Source organism: Callithrix jacchus, chromosome 19 (assembly GCF_049354715.1).
Source record: "Callithrix jacchus isolate 240 chromosome 19, calJac240_pri, whole genome shotgun sequence".
Classification (NCBI taxonomy): domain Eukaryota; kingdom Metazoa; phylum Chordata; class Mammalia; order Primates; family Cebidae; genus Callithrix; species Callithrix jacchus.
The window spans coordinates 9532814-9551067 of record NC_133520.1 but is presented as its reverse complement, the minus strand read 5'-3'; the positions used below and the strand labels follow the sequence as shown (position 1 = coordinate 9551067).

The 18254-nt window shown below is 37.8% G+C and overlaps 1 protein-coding gene across 12 annotated transcripts in view; it reads right to left on the bottom strand.

The window, feature by feature from the left end:
• LOC108589162 (uncharacterized) overlaps positions 1-18254 on the bottom strand; it is a 434713-nt gene that overhangs the window by 66985 nt on the left and 349474 nt on the right. The gene's annotated exons all lie outside the window — the stretch shown is intronic.

Here is an 18254-nt window from a genome sequence, read left to right as displayed (position 1 = left end):
GGCTCTGTTTATACAAAACCACTGAACAAAACTGAAACAAGTCTGATATTCAGTGTGACACTATATAGTGGTCAACAAACAGGGCCTCTAAGGTTGTGCAACCCCACCTGGGAGTGGCTGATGGGGTTCAAACTCTTCCAAGTTCCAAAGGGATTCTCTGGCCTTCAGTATTTGGACAGAAAGACACTGGGCAGAGAAGACCCACAGACAGAAACTAACTAGTCATGGTGGGTTGGGTTCACTTACCAGACGATTTAGGCAAACAGATTCAATAAGTCTAATAGTCATCCACCCGAGTAAGAACTTCCACTGTGGCAGAAGCCAGGTCTGGATGACCTGTTAAATGTTGTCACCTCTCCTTCTTAAAGTCTGCCAAAATCATATAATTGAAATAGTATAGAATAAAGTGAGTGGATTTGAAAAATCCACCCCCCCCAACAAAAAAAGAAATTCCATGAGCCAAACATCTGAGAAGATGAAAGCCAGAACTAAACAAGTAAAGACGTCCTTCTTCCTTGTATCCAAAATTTAAGTAGTTTGTCACTTTCTTCCAGAAGGCACTTCACATGGTAGCTTTTGGTAACTACTGAGTTTACGGAGAGATTTATTGGAGGCAGAAAAGCTGTAGTCGCTGCCTTGTCAAAGCAGTAAACATAAGGGATTTGCTTTCCATAACAATTTACTTACATATTTTGAAGAATACTTTAGAAAGAATGGATATTCTAAGAAAATTGAATGAAAATGGGTATAAAGATCCTAATTATAAGTTTGTGAACTTAAAAGGTACCACATTTAAAAACAAAATTATTGTCAAAAATTGTCCTACGTAGTGGAATTGTATAACCATAAGTCACTGTATGTTACAAACTACGTTTTTCCTTGCTACGATAACCAACAGGGACTCAACAGACACATAAGTTTCTTCTTATATGGTGATTACCTGATTGTCCCTCCTTTGCCTTCCTCTCAAGGTGTAAAAAAACTAGGCCAATGAGTCGAAGGTACAGGATGTCATATGTAAATCTATAAAAAAATAGGTTTTTATCAGAGTTATTCCAAAATGGAATGAGGATGGAACATTATTCAGCAATAAAAATGAAGCACTAACACATGCTACAACAAGAGAAACTGCTAAGTAAAAGAAGCCAGGTAAAAGGCCATATGCCATACGATTGTATTTACAAAGAGATTCAGAATGGATAAATCCATAGAGGCAGAATGCAGACTGGTTTTTGCCAGGAGCTGGGGAGAGGGGAAAAGACAATAACCTGCTTAAAGGGTAAAGGGTTTAGGAATGATGGAAATGTTTTGAACAGGATAGCAGTGGTGGTGGCACAGTGCTGTGAATGGGCTAAACACCACTGAATTGTCCACTTTCAAATGGTTAGTTTAGAAATAAGAGAGAAAAAAATAACAACAACAAAAAATGTTGAATGACTAATCACGGACTTCCAGGTTCCCTAGCGAGCAGGTTATCTTCAGCATAGGCCAGAAGTTCACTCAAGAGAGACAGAGTGACAGAAAAAGTCAAGTTTTAGACTAGAGAAACTCAAGATTCCTTCTAGATTGAAACTATGATAGTCTGTGGTGATTTGCCATGATCTCCAGAGCTCTTCAAATGAAAACAAAAATATCTCCTATGACCCACGAGTACTGCATGGCCTCACTGAACAAACTCTGTGGCCCACTCCGCACACCTCAAACTCACCTCACCCCATGTTGCCCCTTGTTCTAACTGTCCTGCTTTCTTTCAGTCCCTTACACACCACGATCCCCCCACCGCCTTTCTCTAGACCTTTGCACACTCCCTAAAATGTCCTCCTCTTTCTAACTTGTTAATTCTCACTCATCCTCCAGGCAGCATTCCTTCTGAGAAGACGTCTGTCACTCATTTCACCAAAACGACAAGGATCAAAGATAGTGGAACCAAAAAAGGAAACGAGAATGAAGGAAGAAGTGACTGTGGAGGCAGAATGTGCAAGACTTAATGACCTTAGGGATTAAGAGTGATTGACTGGATCACAGAAGCTTTGCCAAATGCAAACTTATTTTCATTTCTTTGGCTATTTACCATAATTTGCATCATTTACCTAGTACACTTATTCATACTTATATACTACGTATATAAGTATATATATAATATACCAGGTATTAAAGTTTGTCTTCAACACTCTAATGTCCTTTCTTCATCTAACCATAAGCTGCTTAGAAACAAATCAAATTCATCTTTCTATGCTACATTTCACATAGCCCAAAGCCTTGTCGGTGGTCAGCATTCTTTCTAAATAAATATATATTCAATGAATGCATGAATGAATTGTTGCTGTGGTTTGCTGTTTAAGCTTCCAGGTCTGTTAGCGAACTCCAGACTTATAAAACACTTAAAGGGCTCCTTCTTTGTATCTTTCTTTGTGCACTGCTAAATCCTAAGCACATGATAGGGCTCAGGACATTTCTAAGGAAGAAATGAATGATGAGTGAATGATTTCAGGATATCTCTCCAGGAAAATGAGGAGTTTATTCCAGCCACCATCAGTTTCTGTGAGTATAATGAATGCATTCAAATGTAAGTCTAGACAAAACCTATGTAGGTAAGGTAAGCAGCCCCCCAACCTGGAAGCATATTGGATAGAGAGGATTATTGCTTTATCATGGCTGTCAGGCTCACTGTGAACTTGTGTGCAGCATAGTTCCATCACCTCAGGGAGACTGTCAGCTGTGGATGCTGAAAACACAGTTCTGCCACCAACAGCCCCTTTCTATTACAATGAATGACCCGCCTGTAGTTGGTGGTTGCAGTTTCAGCCGTGGCAGTGGTGAGGGTTTGTAACACGTCTCTGCCTTTCACTCACGCCATCTCCCCAACACATTCTCGAGTGAGAGGCAGCAGCTAGCTATTCGACCAGGTAGTTTCCCTATAAATCTCAGCAGGAAGCAGCATGGTGGAATGGGAAGAACACAAGATTGAGAGCCAAGACTCTTGGGTTCTGCTCCCAAATATTTAACAACTCCATGTTGTTGTATGTAACAACTCCATGGAAATTTTAGGAAACAGGAAGGCAACTAGTGGTTTGCTGAGCACCTATTCTGTGCCAGACACTTCGTATGTCATTTATTTAATCAGCATCATAGCTTGACCTCATAGGTAACATTGCCTCTTTTTCATAGCTGGGGCAACAGAGAAGCTAAACAACTTGCCCGAGGCCAAACATAAAGAATGTAACAGAAAATTTGTACTCAGGTTTTTCCTTTTTTCCAAGCCTCAATTTCATCTATAAAAGAAAGAGATTAGGTGTACATGATTTAACACCTGCCTACTTTTTCTAGAAATGTTTAAACTATTCCCTAATTTGATGCCATTACCACAGGAAGTAACCATTGCAGCAAGAAGTAAAACAGACACTGTCAAAAATAGACAAAATGATGAGATATACAAAAATGAGTTTATCTCTTGCAATACTGGATCACGGACAAGGCAGGTAATCTTCATATATCACTCTTGTGTATTGCATTAAATATATTTTAAATAAATTCAGGTATAATATTTTAGTGATTCAACAACTTTTTTTTCATATTTTAAGCATTATGATATCCTACTGTTTAGTTTGTCCAAAAGACGTATGTTTTATTGAAGCTATTAGTGCACAGTAATCTCACTTCTGTGCCTAGATTGAGACCTTTAGAAAAAAAGTTTGAGGACTGGTGAATGGACACTTTTCAACATATGTCTATTAACTCCAAGGGGGGAAAAAAGTACGTTGTACTTATTCACTCCTATATAAGTCAGTCTAAATAGAAGGAGATTAATGTCTTTCTCAGATGAAGGAGCTAGACAGTCCGGTAAGCTTGTTTCACTGGCACATAATAAAAAACTTTGAAGCCAAGGACCAGGCTGTTTTGCCTCTTTAGGTAAGAGAGGTGTCCTCCTCTTTCCGACCTCTTCCCCCATGCAGAGGAAGGATGGGGATCTTCTACTTTATAAGTACCTCTTATGCCAGCCAATGTCAGCTTTCAGAGATGCCAATCTGGCACTCACAGAAGAATTAAGGTCACTTAAGGAATATATGCAATAAAAAGAAGTGGGAAAAAAATAATTTTGGAAGGCCATCAAAGACTTAAGAGAGGGCATTCCGTGGCCAGGCAGAAAATGATAAAGGATCCGGGATTTATGTGCTTAGAATTGAACCTCACTGTTATTACAAAGCCATAACAAAACCCTGGGTCAAGCGCCATTCTGCCTGTAAGTGCAATTTCTAAAAGGGAGACTAGATTCACAAGGAAGACTATGATTTGTTTGGGATTTTGCCCCCAAAGTGTAAGAATAGCTTAGGCATTAGGTATTCCTAATTTGTTATAACTTGTGAGCAACTGGCTAAGTTGGCAACTGTAAAGAGGCTAAGACTGCAGTGGAGTCTAATAAAAACCCTAATAAAAGTTTTAAACTAGTTCACACATCTGCAGTCTAACGGGGGGTATTACCTAATATGTGCCATCCCTGCAGCAGCCCCACCCCACACCGCTGGCTACTTGCTAGGGAATGAGGGTGGGGAGGGGGATTGGTGCAACATTTCCCCCAGGCAGAATTTACTGCTTCTTAGAGAACCACAGCCATGTCCACAACCATCTTCAGATGGACCTTGAGGGGATTTATTTAAAGAAATATAGCGAATTCTCTTGGGTTCCCATAATTTGCACTTGCAAAAATTCTTTGAACAGGGCTGAAGCATGCCTCTTCAACGTATAGATATCTTCACCAGGAGACAAGAAACTGATGTCTGGCATTTTTATGCCCCTGTACAAAAATAATCAACTCCACCCCCAAGGCCTCAGCAGCAGCAGTTCAAAGAGCAATACTGTCCAAGTTAAGTGCTGGACTGCATGATTTCACTAGAGTGGAGAAAGAAGCGGGAAGCCTGTGATAGGAGGTGGGAAGCCCAAGATTTCTTTCCACGCTTTGGAAATTAATCAAGAACCTTGAGAAAATGCAAAACGTAGAATTTTAACAAAAAAAATTCTAAAGCTTAGTAAATTGTTGATATTAAATGCAAAAAAAAAAGACTTTTCCCATTCCAGAATAAGTATTATATTTTTCTAAGAGAAAGTGTTTGCACCGTGAACCGACATTATAATATGTTGAATTAGGTGATGCTAAAGGTTATTCTAGCACACGCATAAACCTGTCCAGCATAAGGCCACATCCTTCGCTCGGTCTCAAGAGAGGGTGCGCATGACACTTAGCTGCTAACAGTAGCAGCCTTCAAGGCCTGTGCCCACCAAGAGCAATAGATCAAGTCAGCTCTTAGAGTCTAGTCACATATTTATATTAAAAGGGAGAAAAGCCACCTTCTGGGACTTTTCCAGAGCTTCAAATGGTCTCCCTTCTCTCAGCTCATCAAGCTTAAAATGGTTTTCTTTGTTAGCTTTCAGCCACCCCTGCCTTCCAGACTAAGGAGATTTGAAACCCCTCTCCCCAGGTTATGGAAGATACAAAGGACTTTTCAGTTCACCATATTTTCCTGAAAGAAAATCTATCTGTCTCATAAAAGCAGCCCAAAACCACACAAAAGTGTGGGGGCCGGGAGGAGAGAGCCCAAGCCAATTCTCCTTTCAATCACTTTAACTCGCTGCTGAGAACTGCGAGGTGTCCTGTGTCCGATGATTAGCATCAGGTGATGCCAGGGAGCCAGACAATTAGCAAAATAACCTGCCTTATTCTAAGAAGGAGACTCACGGCAATGAAATTATTGTCCTAAAAATGAATGCGTTGATTAGGTATTTGTATTTGTGCAGGCACTCTCAGACAAAGAAACAGAGGCATGCTTGTAAAAGGGGCATTTTGGAAGAGGATACCATCCTCCTCCTCATGCCCAGCCCGGCCCATCCAAAAAATAAAGGATTATTACATTTAAATCCACTAGGAAACAACAAAAGTATGTTAATTCCACTTATAATCTCTGTTCTATAGTTTTGCTTGTCATCATCTCCTGTTCTCTAGAGGAAAACTGGAATTGTCTGAATTTGAGCTGTAAGTTACTTTCCGACAATTTTATAAAATCGCAGAACATTTCTTCATCTGCAGTGTTTCTGTTTGTTCTGTTTGCACATCAATAGCCTGTTTCCTCTAAATAACACAGTATTGACGCCAGTACAAGTACCCTGGAGATAAGTTCTATTCTAATTTGCCTTAGGGGTATCTGAGGTACTGGCTTCAGGTTGTCTGGAAGAGCCCCCATGAATACCCAGGAGGTCAACAACTGAACTACATTCTGGGGACTTTAGATTAGTATCTACACATTTGGGTTAAGACACCTTCAAAAAGGGGTGCAGGGGAGTCACTCATAAGGTAGCTAGTGTTATCCCCATTGAGTGAAGCGGTTGGAGTTAAGGGAGGGTCATTCATTAGCACAGGGGGTAGAAGAGCAAAGATTCAAATTCAGATGAACCTGCACACTCACGTCCTTCATGATACGTCTTCCCTATCAGCAACACGTCACAGACACAAAAGTTCTGACTCAAAGCTCCAGAAAGCAAGGAAACCCTAGGATAAAGAGCATTCCCTTGCCTTCTCTAATTGCCAACTTGTAACAACACCCCATTACCCCCACCCCTGGCCCTAGTGCATTTTCTGGCCAAGAGACATACATGTGTGACTCACAGACATGGTGACCAAAGAGGTCTGGAGCAGAGGCAGTGAGTAGGTTCTTTGAGGAGGTACCTACCAGTCCACAGGTAGGAGTCAGGGGAGAGAAAGGGCTGCGGCAGAGGAACGAAGCCAGGTGGGAAGTGGGGCACAGTATAGGCTGCAACAACTACATGTGGTAACTGGCCCCATACACCATGGAGAGGAATTAATATGTATTCAAGTACACTGCCTTTCCATAATAGAAGATATTTCATTGCCAAGTTACCAAGAATGTCTGGAAATGTCAGAACTGGGCTTGGATGAGGATTCCAGCCAAATAAAACTTTTCTTGTGGCTTGTTACCATTATTTTTCAGTGGCAATAATGACTCAAAAAACAATATTTAGAACTATTTTTATCACCTAGATCTGCTCAGTCAAGTTTCCTTCTGTTGCGATGCCTCTCCTCCTGAGTTGGAACCATATTCTTTCCAGTTTTCTGAGGTCACTATACTGTGCTGTTTAGAGAAAACAACAGATACATACCATTCTCTATTCTAGGCTACAGCTTCAGCCCACCACTCCAGCTAGGAGGCGCTCAACCCTGGTTGCAAATTAGGATTACATGGAGGAGATCAGCATGAATGTCATGGTAAAACAAAATAAACATGTCTAGTGTTCTCAGTAAAGAAAGATTATGAAATATGATCTATTCATGTATTTAAATAGGATTTCTCTCTACGCATGCCCCCAACCTGTAACAAAACTATTAACAATTAGTCAATGATGCACTGAGTTTTCACTAGAAAGCCAGCTATGATATATGGTACAAATGAGCAAAAGCTGAAGTCTGAGTTCAGGTAAAAGATGATTACATGGGCCGGGTGCAGTGGCTCAAGCCTGTAATCCCAGCACTTTGGGAGGCCGAGGCGGGTGGATCACGAGGTCAAGAGATCGAGACCATCCTGGTCAATATGGTGAAACCCTGTCTCTACTAAAAATACAAAAAATTAGCTGAGCATGGTGGCATGTGCCTGTAATCCCAGCTACTCAGGAGGCTGAGGCCGGAGAATTGCCTGAACCCAGGAGGCGGAGGTTGTGGTGAGCCAAGATTGCGCCATTGCACTCCAGCCTGGGTAACAACAGCGAAACTCCGTCTCAAAAAAAAAAAAAAAAACAGATGATTACATGTAATTTCATCTGCCCTCTGCCCTCCATGTCTCTCAAATGATCAGTGGGAAGCTATAAGACACATTTATCCACAATTACAATGATGTTGAAATAAAGAAAATATTGTAGACAAATAGTTTTTCCATTTTAAAAGCTGTAAGGCTTTTTGCCTACTTCTTATCCATATATATTTAATTAGATGTGGAAGAATCCTGCTTGGCCATTTTGTACATAATTTGATTTTATAGTGCCTTCCTACAAATAAGAAAACAGTGGCCACTCTGGATGACTTCTTGGCAAGAGGAAGATACTTTTTTACAGAAGAAAAAGGTGGTTGGTTCCTACCCACTTCTTCCAGGTAGGACTGAGCACAGTCTGGGTCACACCTTCCACTCACTCCCTTCATCCGGCGTTTATAGGCAGGGCTTCGAATGTGCAACCGTAAGCATGTAGCCCAAAGGACTGCACATATTCGATTCACAATTATTCTTTTACCCACTGTCATTTGATGGAAAATCTCCAGGAAACATTTCAGAAGTCTGTCATAATTTCTCAGTTGAGACAAAGTTTGGGAAGTTTCTAGCATTTAGTGAGAAGAGACCAGGAATACTACAGGCCTTACGATGTTGAGGAAAAAAACTAAACTACAAAAAATTGTTCCACACCTTCAGATTTAAAAAATATATTTAAAAAACTTTTAACTCAACAATTACCTGAAGTTTGACCCTAATTCCTTCATAAATAATCTATTTGATAGTTTATATATATATTAATTTTCCAAAAATGCACTACTGTATAAATGAAGAGAAGACTGTACATTGTTAACTTACAAAGATTTGCTCAATATTTTGGAAAATCACGCCACCAAGAGAAACTCAGATCATAGGATTCTTGTTTCTAATACAAGATACTTATAATCATCTGTACTAGCAGTTGTTCCATTCATGATGATTGAACATATGTATACATACGTATCTTTAGAACTTGTTTCAAAATACCAAATATAAAAGATAATGGCAACAAGATTCAGCTGACAATCTGAAATTCGCTTGTATAGCTTTGCCCATAAAAGAAAAGTTACGGGCCGGGTACAGTGGCTCATGCCTGTAATCTCAGCACTTTGGGAGGATGAGGCAGGCAGATCACATGGTTAGAAGTTCGAGACCAGCCTGGCCAATATGATGAAACCCTGTCTCTACTAAAAATTACAAAAATTTAGCTAGGCATTGTGGCGCATGCCTGTAATCCCAGCTACTCAGAAGACGAAGGCAGGAAAATCGCTTGAACCTGGGAGGCGGAGGTTACAGTGAGCCGAGATTGCGCCACTGCACTCCAGCCTGGGTGACAGAGTGAGACTTGGTCTCGGGGAAAAAAAAAAAAAGAAAAGTTATAGAAATGCCTTCTCTCCCAATGTATTTTTTTAATGAAGTAACAAAGTCATAAAGATTAAAGAAACATTTTACAAAGAAACATCATAATAAAGTTGTCAAAAGTATATCACATTTCCAAGGGGTCTTGTCCCTGGAATACTTACAAATAGTCTTTTAATCAAAAAAGGACAAATCTTAACAATACAAATGATTGCTAAATTGTGGTAAGCTACACAATACTGGGGAAAAACTAACTTTACTAGCTATGCAAGAATTTAGTAAAATGATCATAGAAAAATACAATTTTTTTTTACTTTTCCTTTGAGCAGTATTACTGTGTGAAGAAGAGTTGATGGCAGTGTTGAAAAATTAGCCATTATATGAACTGCAACAAGCAAACTTTTATGTCCAATACATGAAAGCGTCTTATATAATAATGAAGATTTACCGCTCATATACAAGGGATTTGCACAAAAGAAGAGTTGCAGATAAATTAATATTTTTCAAATTACCGATCAAGTACAAAGAAAACTATGTCAGGAGTTAGAATTCTTAAAAAATATTAAACAGAAAAAAAAGTTCTTTTTCCAGTCATTGATTGTACCAAGAAAATGGGACCAGCTATGATTTGCCAACAAGGCTTTGTAAACAATGTAGAGTATCACCTTGTTTTAGCAGTTTCTATTTTTCATTAATGCTTAAAATTATGCTTTAACTTCTGGGGTACATGTGTAGATCTTACAAGACGGTTACATAGGCATATCATGCCGTGGTGGTTTGCTGCCTCCACTTCCTTGTTACCTACATCAAGTATTTCTCCTAATGTTATCCCTCCCCAATCTCCCCAGCCCCCGCTATCCCTCCCCTAGCCTCCTACCCCCAACAGACCCCAGTGTATAATGTTCCCCTCCCTGTGTCCATGTGTTCTCACTGTTCAACATCCACTTATGAGTGAGAACACGCAGTGTTTGGTTTTGTTCTTGTGTCAGTTTGCTGAGAATGATGAGATTCATCCATATCCCTGCAAAGGACATGAACTTATCCTTTTTATGGCTGCATAGTATTCCATGGTGTATATGTGCCACATTTCCTTTATCCAGTCTATCACTGATGGGCGTTTGAGTTGGTTCCAAGTCTTTGCTATTGTAAATAGTGCTGTGATGAACATATGTGTGCATGTGTCTTTATAACAGAATGATTTGTAATCCTTTGGGTATATACCCAGTCATGGGATTGCCACGGTCAAATGGTATTTCTATTTCTAGATCCTTGAGGAATCACCACACTGTCTTCCACAGTGATTGCATTAATTTACACTCCCACCAACAGTGTAAAATCATTCCTATTTCTCCACATCCTCTCCAGCGTCTGTTGTCTCCAGATTTTTTAATGGCGTGAGATTGTACCTCAATGTGGTTTTGATTTGCATTTCTCTAATGACCAGTAGATGAGATGTAAATATCTGGATGAATTAGTGATTAATACATGATCCATTCATTTGAAATGAAAAAAGGGCATGTCAGCCAACATTTACAGAGCGTTCCCTAAGGTAGGAAGAAAAGACAAGGGCCCAAGAATTCAATCACTCTTACCACAAAGTTAACCCACTCCTTTTTTTGTTTGATTTTTTTTCAATTCTAATATAATGTTCAATGAACAATATGTTTAATGAAATAGTTTTAACATCACTTAACTTTTATTCAATCTTTCTCTTAATCTACTTAAAGGACTGATGTCTACATTGCCAGGGCACATAGCTATTACATATTATATTCCCTCCTTTCTGACCCTTATTTGATTTTAATTCTGTAAGTAACTATATATTTAATGCTCACCACCAGTACTTATCATAATTATCTCTAGTATTTTTGGTTATGTGACGCTCATTCTTTAACGCATTCCTTCCAGGGTTCGTGGGATAGAGATATCCAAAGTTCTTGCCTGTTGATAACAGTTGGCTTCTCCTCTTTGTAGTTAACAGTCAGTTCTGTGGGGATTAAAATGACCAATTATGTCTAAAAATTTTTCTAGACTTCATCTGAGGGTTGGTTGTCTGGCTTCATATTCTCAGGTATGTGATCTATTCTTTCAATATGCAGCTTCTATTATTGTTGTTGCTATTTTGGAGAAGTTGCTCAAATTATACTGTTAGTATTTGTTCTGTTTCTTGGCTTTGATTTAGTTCTTCAGGGACTCCTTCATTTGCATTTTTCAAAATTTGGCCTCTTTTCAATCTTTGTCACTTTCCTTTGAATCTTTTTTAAGTGTCTCATTGTTAGTGTTAAAACTTTAGACTATTCCATAATCTTTATCTATTTTTCCATAAGGAATTATCTGTTGTGTGTATTCACTCATGTTTCTCCTACAAGCCCACTTCTTTAAAGAAAGAAGTTGAGTTACTCATTAGAGAATTTTGAACTTCATATTTAGGGAGAAAAAGTTTCAGTTCTACATCACAGTTACTAAAAGTGCAGTTATTATAAAACTTATATATATTTGTTAATATAACAAATATAGACAGTGTGAACAAATTCCAAAACAAATATTGTCAAATTAGTGGAGTCACATGAACCAAATATACTTTTATTTTAAGGATTATTTTTAAAGTCTTTTGTATTATAGCTTAATGATAGAAAATTTTTGCTGCAAAAAAATGAGTATTTGTTTGTGTTGCTCATTCTCTTATAAACGTGGTATTTATTGAGCCAGTTATCTTCGAAAGTTAGAATCATCGACAGCTTTTGTTTTCATTTAAAACATTATATTTCATTTAAATGTGCATCGTCAACTTATCACAGTCTACCTTCAAATAATGTTATACTCCCTTTACAAATAACACAAGAAACTTACAGCAGGAGTTTTTCATTTTTCACTTCCACCTATGTTACAAATGCCACACTGCATTGCTGTTTGCTTTATATGGTCACAAACATTTGGAGAAACTGAAAAATGAGCATCTTTAACATTTGCCTCACATTTACCAATTCCAATGTCCTACTATGTTGATCAAGTGTCTCAGTGGTATTGCTCACCTTCAGACAAAAGAATATTCATTAACTTTTCTTGTAATACTTGGAACAATTCTCTCAGCTTTTGATTGTGTGAAAATATCTTTTATTGTCTCCATTTTTTTAAGGATGATTTTGTTGATTGAGGAGTCTTAATTAACAGAGGTTTGATTTTCTTTCAGGATTTAAAATATATTCTTCCTTGTCTTCTGGCTTGCATTTGTTTCTAATAAAGTCAGTGCTAACTGTTATCTCTGTTCCTAGCACATAAAGTGTCTTTTTTTCCTCTGGCTGCTTTTGAGATGTTTTTTCTCTTTCTCACTTATTCTCAGGAATTTTGTTATAATGTGCCTCTTTTTAAAAAAATTCTAGGTTCAGGGGACATGTGCCTATTTGTCACATAGTTAAACTCATGTCATGAGGTTAGATCTTATGTGTTTGTCCTAGTTAGGGGATGTTAGGTTTCTTGGACCTGTGTGTTTATAGTTTTCATCATCAGGAAATTTTTGAGCATGATTTTTTCAATTTTTTTGTATTCTTCTCCTTCCTAGAACCCCATTTACACATTTGTTAGCTCTCTTACATTATCACAAGGCTAAAGGAGAATCTGCTTTTTCTTTCCATCTTTGTCTTTCCATGCTTCAGTGTGGAAAGCTCCTATTGTTATGTATTCATGTCCATAAATCTTTTTTGCCTCCAGTATCTTTTCTGCTATTAAGCACATCCGGTGAATTTTTTTCTTTCAGATATTGTTTTTCATCTCTCCTTTTTTTAATCTCTGTTTTTCATGTATATTTTTATTTAAACGCTTATTCATTCCAACATTTCTACAATTTCTGAGTCTATTTCTATCATTTTTTCTCTAAATTATGGGTCATATTTTTGTTTCTTTGTGTGTCAAGTACATTTTGATTGATTTAATTACGTTGCTGATTTTTCTAAATTTTGTTTTCTTTAGATATCATTGAATTTTTGTTCCAGCATCAATTAAATTATTTGAGGATTAGCTTGGTTCTTTGGAGTCTTGTTATGAAGCTCTGTTAGGTCAAGCCCTGAGTAACTATGTTGTGAACCACTCCTAAGACATTACTTTGCTAGGGTCTCTGCTGAATGTTCCAGGAGTTTAGTGAGATCTTTCGACTGTGACTAGACTAAATTCAAGCCCTTCTCACATTCAAGCCCTGTGCATGCCGTAGTACAAGTTTGTCCAACTGTGGCCCACGGGCCACATGCAGTACAGAATGGCTTTGAATGGGGCCCAACACAAATCTGTAAATTTTCTTAAAACATTTATGTGATCGTTTTGAGATTTTTTTTTTTTTTTTAGCTCATTGACTATCGTTACTGTAAGTGTATTTTATGGGTAGCTCAAGACAATTCTTCTTCTTCCAACGTGGCCTAGAGAAGCCAAAAGATTGGACATCATTGGTCAGTTTCTAGTTCTTGGGTATTTGTTCTTTCCCCCATAGTTGTTCTTCTCTAGTCACACGAGGTTCCATCCCAGATGCAAAGAGACATTTGATGTCGATTTCTGGAACTTTCTCTTCATTTCTCATTTCTCTCTGGTTCTCTGATCTCTGTCTCCTCAGCTCAGCAAGATGGCTGCACTTCATTTGGCTTCCTGCTTTCTGTGCCGCGGTTCCAGGACATGCCTCCAAATTGAAAACCAGAGTAATCATATGACACACCTTACTGGTCTTGCTTCTCTCAGGAATTGGTCTTGTGCTGGCTCTTGTCCAACACCTGAAAACATTTGTCTCATATATTTTGCACAGATATGCATTGTTTACCACAGGAACTATTTCCTCGGTTGTGACCAGAAGCAGAATTGAGTTGCCTACGAATTTTCATCTTTGGCTTATACTGCCCCCAGAAGCGTATAGTAAAACAGTTTTCTACAGCCTCCTGTATTACTTTTTTTTTCCTAATCCACTCTCTGCTCCCTACCACCTGCCAAAATATTTGGTCTTCAAAGTCTTAATAAATACCAGAAACTGAAAGTATTCCCCAACACGTGGCAGGATTTAAAATAGAAGATATGTTTTCTTGCTGCTCTGTCATTACTTTGCCCCAGGTCATTCCATAGGAATTATTTTGACCCTCCACTTACAAGTAAGATACAGCTCTTTGCTGGACTGTCTACTTCCTCATTTTCTCCACTTTCTTCGCCAGCAATTTTTCTTGGCATGTTATCCCAACTTCAATTAAAGTTACTTCTCTCCTTCCTTTATTATACACAAATGAATCTAGGTTGGTATAACCTATTCAAACACTACTTTTTATTTAATGTCACTTACAGCTCTACTATTTCATTTTCCTGCTTTTTGTGTAGGGAATGATTTCTTACTTTCTTACTTATTGAAAAACTCAAACTTATTCATCGTGAAGTTGGGGCAAGAATCTGACTACCTCACCATATTATCTAAGTAGTCATGTCTAAGCACTTACATAATAAAATGTATGTTATTTTGTGATAAAACGTTTTTCTTCTATTTGTCCTTTTCAAGGGCAATATATTTATGCATAGATATTTTATTAATATTTTTGAAATTATGTAGAAAGAGTACATTATTTGTTACTTCTGTTACAGTATATCGAAAGGAGCACTACAAAATATTGTCTAAAAGACAGTATTGAGTCTTATAGGGTTAAAAGCCACTGATTTACTTTACAACTTATTAATTGCTTTCCATGTTCAAAGCAGTGGCCTATTGGAAATATAAAAGTAAAATGGATGTTGTCCATGGCCCTCATGAGTTCACAGTTTAATAGAAGAGGTATCCTGGAGCTTCATGAGTATAGGTCACTTATAATATTCATTGTTCCTTGGACAGCCATTGACACAGAGAGGTTGGTTAATACATACACACTGAATTAATGAGAGCTTAATAAAGGTCAATAAGTAAAAAATGAACCAATAGTGGTACAAGCAGAATACCATGGAGTTTAGAAAATGGCATGGAGGAAAATGGCAGATCTAATGTGACCACAACAGGACTCTTAGAGGAAAAGGCTTTTAATTTAAACCATGGTGCATAAACCAGATTGACATAGAGGCAGATGACCGGGGATTCCAAAGTGAAGGACAACCAAAACCTCACAACTGAAAGATTACACAATATGTGGGAAGAATAATTAGTAGCCAAGTTTGTCTGAACCTTAGTAATCAAGTTCAAGTAAGGAAGTCACAAGGCTTGAAAGTTAGCGCCAGCCAGACTGCAGAAGAAACTATACTGCAGACAGCAGAAACCAAGGTTCATTTCTGACACAATAACAATAATGCCTTAGGAAGATTAATCTAGCTGTGGTTGTGTAGGGAAACTATGATGCCAAAGAACAGGGCTTAGCCTAGGGGATATTCTTCTATCAAATGCCCCACCAAATATGTAAACCACAAGGATGATATTATTACTTTTAATATCCTGTACCTGCAATGAGGAGATGAAGAGAAATGAGATAATATTTATGTCACATATATGTTTAGGAAAAAAGATAGATACAGTGTTTGAAATAAAGAATAATGTAACGGGATAAGAAGGGGACATTCTAAGAAGTTGAACACTTTCTTCCTCTTCATTCTCCATTATAGACACTTTTAATATCACCCTGGGCATAAGATGCAGAGGACTAGGCAAAGTCACAGTAGGGTAAGTTTCAAGAACTCTGTCCTGAAACAGTTTCCCATACAGGAGAGAGCAGACTGAGATCCGTGTTGACTTTTGTTATTAATTTTAACAATGCCTAAAAGTATGTATATTGTTGGCACAAGAAGAATGTAACTGGATGGAGTTTACTATTTGTTATTATCCTGGATAATTTAAATTTCTTTTAAGTAACAGAGACTTGAGAGTTATTATTCTGTTTTGGATGATTAATCTCATATACTTTACAGTTACCTGTAGACAAACTATAAACTATAGAAGCATCTTATGCATACCTTCCTGAAAGCCTTGGATTCAGTCAATCTCTTAAGATTTTCCTCTATGACAACAGCTAATACCATTTTACTTATTCCAAAGCCCAGGCAGTGAGATAAAGTCCCCCTCTGAAGACCCAAGCTGAGAGGACACACTGAGGCTGGAGTTTGGATTAAAATTTTCACTGGTCTGAAGAGATGGTGAGCTCGGTAATCTTGTGGTATAACATTAGATTCTCAGCTCACACCACAGAAGTCCATTATGGGCCTCAGAAATCCCCTGGTTACTTCTGCCCCGACTTCCTATGAAAATAATTGCTAGTTCATGCCCGAAGATTAAAACAGCCACAGCATGAAACAACTTCAGTGTTCCTCTTAGCCTACTTATTTGCTTAAGCCTCCTTCCAGAATATCCCATCAGTCAGAATTCCAGGCAGTGCTTAAAATGTGCGAAGTTGGTAAGCTTTCATCTCTGACTATTTTGACTAGGTCCCAGTCTCTTCCTCTAAGTGGGGTGTGATTTTTATTTTCATTCTTTCTCATATAAATCATACTTCTCTTCCATTTTGTGTCTCCTCTTTTAGCTATGGTAACTAAGCATAAGACCTCTTCCAAACTGAGTAGAAAAAAAAAGAGAAAAAGAGAGAGAGAGAGAAGAAAGACAGAAAAGAAAATTATTAAGGGCTTTTCCTTCATCTAAAGCTGAACAAATAAAAACTGAAACACTGAGTGAACAAGGGAAGTAACCAGCATTCTTGTGAATGGATGGGGCAATTCAAATTCACTTTGGCAATTGACATTAATAATAATGGCAATTAATTCTAACAAACCTCACTGTAATGACTCTTTGGTTTTGAACTAATTGGACTATGATAAATTGGAATTATGCTAGTAGAATAATAATAGTAATAATAATAGCATAATAAACATAAACTAATATCACTTCATGTCACTTTTGAAAGAAAGAGTAAATAAAATTGAGTTGATTTATAGATGCCAAATTGAGGCAGGATATTATAGCATCTAAAAATTTGAATTCGGAATTTGTAAAGTAGAACCTCAATAAACCATAACAGATTTTATAAATTAAAACCTTTAGCATGACTTCATAGATAAAATTATAAATATTAAAAATATAATCTTTATTGAGTTCTTACTATGGGCCAAATGACTGTTTCCCATGCATTTTTCTCTTTTAATTCTTATAGTTTTTATTACATAAACCTGTCCATTTTACAAATACAGAAACTGGGGTTTAGGAAGAAAAAAACATCTTGCCTAAGTGAACTAGAGGGTGGTGGGGCTGGTGATCGAAACTAAACCCTTGTTCTTAAACACTGTGCTATTTATTTTATTATTCTTTATACACAATGGTCAGAATAGAGTATGAGTTCCGATTGCATCTCCTGGCCTAAGTGTTTTCATAGAATCCTGCTGAATTTGTTATCATGTATTCAACAGTTAAGACTACATTTGGCTTCATTCTATGATATCACGTGAGGTTTGGGGTACCTGTTTACTGAAGTGGGTTAAGAAGCTCAGCAATGTTTTCAAGGACCCGTGCTCCTCTGTTTATTCACCACTCTTTTGTGTGGTTAAAATGGTAAAATTTATTTTGTGCATATCTCATCACAATATAAAAATAAAATTTCAAAAATCCTAATATATAGACTTTTTTGTTGTCAGGAAATTAGATGCCAATTTTTTTTTAGTCTAACAGAAGTATGTCAAAAGGGAAGGTCCCAAACAAATTCTCCAAGTCCCACATAAGTTCACACACATCTTAGGGTAATTTTCAGAGTGCCACCAGCCTTGTGCCACCAGCCTTACCTGCCAGTCTTCATTTCTCTTGAGGCTGAGGTAACCTGTATCTATTAAGACCCACTAATATAGATGACTTAATGGAAATTACATTCCAAGATAGGAACATGTCAAGAAAGAAGCAGACAGAACAAAGTTTGTAAAGCCATTCACCATTCTTAACACAGAAGAGAACTGCTCGGTGCAAGATGGAACAGAGGGCCAAGCGTCAGGTTCATGTTCAAGTCTAATGAAGGTGGAAGCCAGGAGCCAGAGACTCTATCCCTTTTGTTAGGAAACTGAAGGCTTTCTCAAAAGTCCCAGCAGATTTCTCTCATATTCTATCGCCCAGATCTGTGTCACATGACT